General features: G+C 43.0%; 1 long non-coding RNA gene across 1 annotated transcript; it reads right to left on the reverse strand.

Moving 5' to 3' along the window:
• Positions 1–483: 483 nt before the first annotated feature.
• Positions 484–6,819, reverse strand: LOC139362236 (uncharacterized). Its single transcript, XR_011620677.1, has 3 exons — positions 5,233–6,819; positions 873–1,116; positions 484–587 (listed from the first exon to the last, which is right to left on the reverse strand). It is a non-coding gene; the product is annotated as an uncharacterized lncRNA (long non-coding RNA).
• Between the last annotated feature and the right edge of the window lie 757 nt (positions 6,820–7,576).

Below are 7,576 nucleotides of genomic sequence, written 5' to 3' on the forward strand. Positions count from 1 at the left end.
GGGATCCCTGTCGGATTTCACACTAGCTGCTCCTCATCTGCATGGATGAAGATGGCCGGCTCTTGCCTTCAGCCACAGTGCTCAAGACTGGACTGCCCACAGGCTCTGCCACTCCCCAGCTGGGTGCCCTTAGGCGATTCCTGTCCGTCTCTGAGCCTCAGTATCCTCATCTGTAAAATGGGGGCAATAACTTTTTCCTCTTGGATAACTAGAAGCTGAGACCTGTTAGCCACTTTGGCAGAGAGCTTGGTGTATAAGAAGTGCTTGAAACAGTCTGCTTTTAGTGTATTAATCACAAGGAAATTGGCTCTGTCAAATGCCAAATTGAATACAAGCTGACTAAGCCTTCCACCTTCCCTGAACTCACTATCAGTTTCCTTAGTGAAAACTTAGACCTGTGTTCTCAAAGTGCAGCCATTGCATCAGAATCACTCAGGAGGCTTATTATTTATTTATTTATTTATTTATTTATTTATTTATTTATTTCAATAAGTTTTTGGGGAACAGGTGGTGTTTGATTACATGGATAAGTTCTTTAGCAGTAATTTCTGGATTTGGGGTTTTGAAATAACGGCATTTGCGGCAACCTGGATGGAATTGGAGACCATTATTTTAAGTGAAGTAACTCAGGAATAGAAAACCAAACATCGTATGTTCTCTCTCGTAAATGGGAGCTAAGCTATGAGGATGCAAAGGCATGAGAATGATACAATAGATCTTCGAGACTCTGGGGCAAGGGTGGGAGGGAACTGAGGGATAAAATACTACACATTAGGTACAGTGTATACTGCTTGGATGATGGGTGCACCAAAATCTCAGAAATCACTGCTAATGAACTTATCCATGTAACCAAACACCACCTGTATACATACCTGTATACCACATTTTCTTTATCCACTCATTGATTGATGGGCACTTGGGCTGGTTCCATATTTTTGCAATTGTGCTGCTACAAACATGCCTGTACAAGTGTCTTTTTCATATACTGACTTCTTTTCTTCCGAGTAGATACTTAGGAGTGAGATTGCTGAATCAAATGTTAGATCTACTTCTCGTTCTTGAAGGAACCCAGGGGTCTTATTTAAAATGCAGATTTCCAGTGCTGGAATAGGATTGCTAAAAAAAAATTAAAAATTGCAGGTTAAAGGACTCTGGGCCAGATATACTGAATTAGGCTCTCTAGAATTGGAGCCCTGGAGTGGGCATTATACTACACACCTAGAGAGATTCTAAGACCTACCTCCCTGGGAGGGAGATTTATTAATTACATTAATGAGAATATCACCAGCTTCTGTTTAGAAGCATTTACCTAGCACATTTATCCAACTCAGGAATAGTCCTAAAAATACGGTGTGAATGATCTCAATAAATCCATGTAACATCCATGTGAGGTGGGTCTCATAGTGTCCCTATTTTACTGAATATGAAAATGGGGCCCAGACAGGTTGTTACTTGCTGAAAGTCACATTGCAGAGCTAAGTTTCCAATCTGAGTCTGTCTTGTTTTGAAAGGCAGTGCTGTTAATTACTATTTTATGCATCCATTCATCAGATCAATATTTATTATTTACTAAGTGTCAGGTATTTACTAAGTGTTTGGATTTGAAAAACTGTATTGAACCACAAAAAATTCTCCTATTGTGATTACAGCAATATTGTAGGTTAGTGGTTAATATGCAAAAGTCAATTGCTTTCTTGTATGCCAGCAATGAACAAGTGGAATCTGAAATTAAAAACACAAAATGATTTATGTTTGCACCTTCAAAAATGAAATATCAGATATAAATCTAATAAAACATGCGTAAGATCTACTTAAGAAAAACTACACAACTCTGATGAAAGAAATCAAAGAAAAACTAAATACATGGAGACATTGCATGTTCATAGATAGGAAGATTCCATTTTGTGAAGATGTCAGTTATTTCTAACTTAATGTGTAGATTCAATGCAATCTCAATAGAAACCTCAGCAAGTTCTCTTGTAGCTACTGACAATCTGAAGTTTATATGGAGAGGCATAAGACTCAGAAATAGCCAACACAATATTGAAGGAGAAGAACACAGTTGGAGGATTGACACTATTCAGCTTTAAGACTTGCTGTAAAGCTATAATAATCAAGAAGTTGTGGCATTGACAAAAGAATAAACAAATAGAGCAATGTAACAACATGGAGAGTCCAGAAATAGAGCCACACAAATAGAGTCACTGATCTTTGACTAGGGAGAAAGCCAGTACAAGAAAGATCATCTTTTCAACACATGGTACTAGAACAACCAGACGTCCACAAACAAACAAAAAAAAGAAAAAGATAAAGAAAAATTAACTCAAAATGTGTCACAAACCTAAATGTAAAATACAAAATTTAAAAGTCCTAGAAGATAACTTAGGAGAAAACCTAGATGGCCTTGGGTTTGGTAATGACTTTTTAAATATGACACCAAAGGCATAATCCATGAAGTAAATAATTGAAGATAAATATTTCTTCTCTGCAAATGATAGTCAAGAGAATGAAAACACAAACCACAGACTGGGAGAAAATATTTTTAAAAGATATATCTGATTTAAAAGAAACATTATCAAAAATACAAAGAATCTTAAAACTCAACAATAAGAAAACAAACAACCTGATTAAAAATGGGTCTAGGGCCTTAACAGACATCTCATGAAGAAAATACAGAGATGGCAAATAAGCATATGAAAAGATGGTCCACATCATGTGTCATTAGGGAAATGCAAGTTAAAACAACAAGGAGATAACATTATTCATCTATTAGAATGGCCAAAATTCAGAACACTGAAAAGACCAAATCCTGTATGAGTGTGGAGTAACAGTGTATTAGTCCATTTTCATGCTGCTGATAAAGACATACCTGAGTTGAGGTAATTTACAAGGAAAAACAGGTTTAATGGACTCACAGTTCCACGTGGCTAAGGAGGCCTCACAATTATGGTGTAAGGTGAAAGGCACATCTCATATGGTGGCAGACAAGAGAAGAGAACTTGTGCAGGGAAACTCCCCTTTATAAAACCATCAGATCTCATGAGACTTATTCACTATCACGAGAATAGAATGGAAAAGACCTGTCTCTATGATTCAGTTATCTCCAACTGGGTCCCTCCCACAACACATGAAAATTATGGGAACTAACAATTCAAAATAAGATTTGGGTGGGGACACAGCCACACCATATCAAACAGGAACTCTCATTCATTGGTGATGGAAATGCAAAACGGTACAGCCATTTGCCAACGTAGTTCAGCAGCTTCTTACAAAACTAAACATATCCTAATCACATGATCCAGCAATCATGCTCTTTGGTATTTTCAAGGAGTTGAAAATTTATGTCCATGCAAAACCTGCAAACAGATGTTTATAATAACTTTATTCATAATTGCTGAAACCCGGAAGCAACCATGGTGGCCTTTAATAAGTGAATGGATAAATAAACTCTCTGGAACATCCAGGCAATGAAATATTATTCGGCTTTAGAAAGAAATGAGCTATAAAGCCACAAAAAGACATGGAGAAAACTTATATGCACATTACTAAGTGAAAGAAGCCAGTCTGAAAAGACTCCATATTGTGTGATTCCAACTATGTAACATTCTAGAAAAGGCAAAACTTGGAGACAGTGAAAAGGTAAGTGATTGCCAGGAGTTAGAAGGGAGAGAGAGATGAATAGGCAGAGTATGGAGGATTTTTAGGGCAATAAAAATACTCTGAGACTGGACAAGGTGGCTCATGTCTGTGACCTCAACACTTTGGGAGGCTGAGGTGGGTGGATCGCTAAAGCTCTGGAGTTTGAGACCCACCTGGGCAACATGGTGAAACCCCATCTCTACAAACAATACAAAAACTAGCTGGGTGTGGTGATGCATGCCTGTAGTCCCAGATCCTCAGGAGGCTGAGGTGGAAGGAGGCTTGAGCCTGGGAGGTTGAGGCTGCAGTGAGCTGTAATATTGCCACTGCACTCCAGCCTGGGTAACAGAGTGAGACCCCATCTCAAATAATAAATAAATAAATAAATACAAAGCAAATATTCTGCATGATACTACAATAATGAATACACACCATTATACATTTTCCCAAACTCACAGAATGTACAACAGCAAAAGTGAACTCGAATATAAACTTTGGACTTTGGGTGATAATGATGTGTCAAGGTAGGTTCATGAATTGTGACAAATGTGTCACTCTGGTAGGGATGCTGATAATGGTGGAGACTATGACATGTGCAGGCAAGGGGAATATGGGATAGCCTTACACCTTCCTTTCAATTTTGCTGTGAACCAAAAACTGCTCAAAAAATTTTGTCTTTAATTTTTTAAGTGTATCAGTCACGTAGGATAGGTTATGCTGCTGTAACAAACAACCCCTCAATCTCCATGTTTAAAATAACAAGTTTATTTCTCACTTATGCTGTATGTCCACCATGGATCACCAGGGGGACTCTGCTTACCTCTCAGGCACCAGACTGCTGGAGTAGCCAGCTCTGAAATATTGCAGGTCACCATGACCATGGGAAAGAGTGTTCCGGAGGATCTCACAACAGTTACTTTTTTTTAACAGACAGAATCTGGCTTTGTCACCCAGGCTGGGGTGCAGTGGTGCAATCATAGCTCACTGCAGCCTCAACTTCCTAGGCCCAAGTGATCCTCCCACCTCAGCCTCCCAAGTAGCTGGGACTACAGGTGCATGCCACCACATCTGGCTAATTTTTAAATTTTTTTTAGAGATGAGATTTCACTATGTTGACCAGGCTGGTTTCAAACTCCTTGCCTTAAATGATCATCCTGCCTTGGCCTCCCAAAGTGCTGAGATTGCAGGCGTGAGGTACCATGCCTAGCCACAAACGGCTGTGAAATCTTTTACCTGCAGTGACACAAGTTACTTCTGCTCACAGTCACATAACTGAACCCACTCATGAGGGACAAGGAATGGCTATCCTCCCATTCTCTCTTGGAGGTAGAGAGAATAGCACTGTTGGCTACCACAAAAAGTAAACTGCTGGCAAATGAAGATCATTTGCAATGATGATAACTGCCTTGAAGAAGATAGAGCAGGACTTTTGGGTAACAAGAGATGGAGGAGCCTGGTGCAGAGAGCTCCTTTAGATGGGACAGTCTGAGTAAGTGACATGTGAGCTGTTGGAGCAGTAATTTTAGGTTAAGGGAAGCAAATGACTGCCTTGCTAAACTTTTTCTGGTGGTTTGGAGAACCATCTACACTTACCAGATTCAATTGTTGAGAAACTCCAAAAGATCTTGGCTCTACTCCTCGTTGGGTCAATCTTTTCCTGAGAATCCCTGGAAAAGCCGCTTTCCTTTGCGAATCTCAGTTTTCCTACCTGTGAGGTGGGCACACTGGCCCTGCTAAGAGATCCTAAATTAGCTGCCACAAGGACAGATCCAGCCTGAAGAACCATTGCTCTTGCCATTAGTTGAATTAATGGCCAGCATTTAAAATTGGGGGTTTTTTCTTGAAAAAAAAATTTTTAATGAGCTATTTCTAATAAAACTTCAGGTCTCCAGCTTCTCTGAAAATATCAGCAGAAAGGGTGAGCCCAGGTCAGGACTCCCACCCAGCTGTGACTGCACTGAGTGTTGACTGCCTCCTTCCTCAGTCTCATCCGGGTCAGCAGAGTCCCACATGGCCCAAGTCAACCCATCCCCAGAACAAGTGAGTTTGCCATCCCTGGATCAGAGGGCCTCTGAGGTTCCTGGTAGCTTTAATAATCTTGAGTATCTATAGATTTGCTGTTAGAGCCTAAGAAATTATCTGTGTGTGTGTGTTGTGCACGCACATGAAAGTGTGAGTTGTGTGTTTGTGTGTGCATGTGTGTATTTGAGTGTATGAGTGTGAGTGTGTGTTTGAGTATGTGTGAGTGCCTCAGTGCATGTGAGTGTTTGTGTGTGTGCATGAGCATGTGAGTGAGTAGCATGTACGTGTGGCGTGTGTGCATGTATGCGGGTGTGAATGTACGTGTTAGGGCGTGCATGCGATGGGTGTCTGAGTGGGTATGTGTTTTAGGGAAGAAGGTATCCAATAGAGTTGGAGGTTGCAAACCAAGACTATGGCTGATTGACTCAGAATAAAAACATTCATTTTTGAGACCCAGAGCAGGGGCAAGAAACACTACACCTCTTTTCCTCTAGTTCCTTAATCAAGCCTTTTAGCCCGCGTAAGCTTATCCCCTATCTTGCAAATCATAATCCTGACTCATTAAACCTCAGAACTGAATAGGGAATGGAAGTAGAAGGCATTTCTCTTTGAAAGGACTGAAGTGGTAGCAGGTCTGTCTCAGGGGAGGGGTAAGGACGGAGAAAGAGACAAGTCCCAGCTGATGAAAGAGGCCAGGCTTAGCCACCCTCCCCCCTACAACTGTGTCTCCAGGCAGCTCCTGGAGCAGGAATTAGGCAAACAGGTTTGGATGAGCCTGCCAGCCTCCAGGTCTGCACTGCTTCAGGGCAGCGCTCCTCACTCCAGCCCTCCCCAGAGCCCCTGGGCCTGGTCACCATAAACCGAACAGCTGCTGCTGGAGGAGAGACCCCAGGAGATGCAGAGGGTGGTCGCAGGCCTTGGAGAGCAGCCTAAATCACGTAATCCTCTGACACCAGCCTTGGCATGAGTGCCTCCTTCCTCCTGTACCGGAGAGCTCAAAGACTCAGGCCTGGGGCCCGGAAGTGGGAGTGACAGAGGGCATTGCAGGCTGCCCGTTTGGGGGGCTTCAAGGGACACCCTGCCCTACTCCAGAGAAAGGAAATCAAGCTTCGAACACGGCCACTGACAGAGCTGCCTCGCCCAAATTCCAGGCCTGTGGTTTTCTCCTCCTATTTGTAAGCATTTGGATGAGGTCAGAATTAAAATCAGTTTCCATGGTGAGGAAGGAGGGAGAGACTTAGAAACAGGGACACAGACAGGCACAGAGAGAGAAACAAGAAAAGGGACAGCTGGGAGGGAGGGACAGGGACAGAGAGACAGAGGGAGAAGAGAGAGGAGAGAAAGGCGGAGAGGCTGGTCCGGGGTAGGAGGCTGTGCTCACCTGCACACATCTCCCATGGTTAGTTTTAGCAAATATGTTGACATGACCTGGATGAAAAGATGTCAGGAAGCCATGGAGATCAAGGCTCTGGATCCACCTGTGAGAAAGTGAGCAAGGGAGAAGCTTTTGTTCCCTCATGCCTGCCCCAGCTCCCAGCTGTGTGTGCCCATGAGAGGGGGTGGGGGCAGGAAGAGAGAGAGGAAAATGTGGAGAGCAGAAACAAGGGAACAGAAAGATGGGGGAAAAGGGAACTGAGACCAGACAGAAAAACAGGCAAATGGGCAAAGGGGACTGGAGAGCAAAGCCCTCGAAGATGATGGTGAGGCACGAGCCTCTCCTTCTGGCTTCCTCAGCCAGAAGGAGAGGACTCCCCACCAGCCCCTGGCTGTGCAGCCTGCACCCAGGCCTCAGCACGCCTCGCTGGAAATCGGAAGGTGCCTGTCTGTGCAGTGGGAATGGCAATAGGGATGACGTGAGTGGGGGGTTTGAGGACGCCTCCTCACAAGTCTCAGGAACTTCTCCAGCTCAACCGCT

Source organism: Macaca nemestrina, chromosome 3 (assembly GCF_043159975.1).
Source record: "Macaca nemestrina isolate mMacNem1 chromosome 3, mMacNem.hap1, whole genome shotgun sequence".
Lineage (NCBI taxonomy): Eukaryota > Metazoa > Chordata > Mammalia > Primates > Cercopithecidae > Macaca > Macaca nemestrina.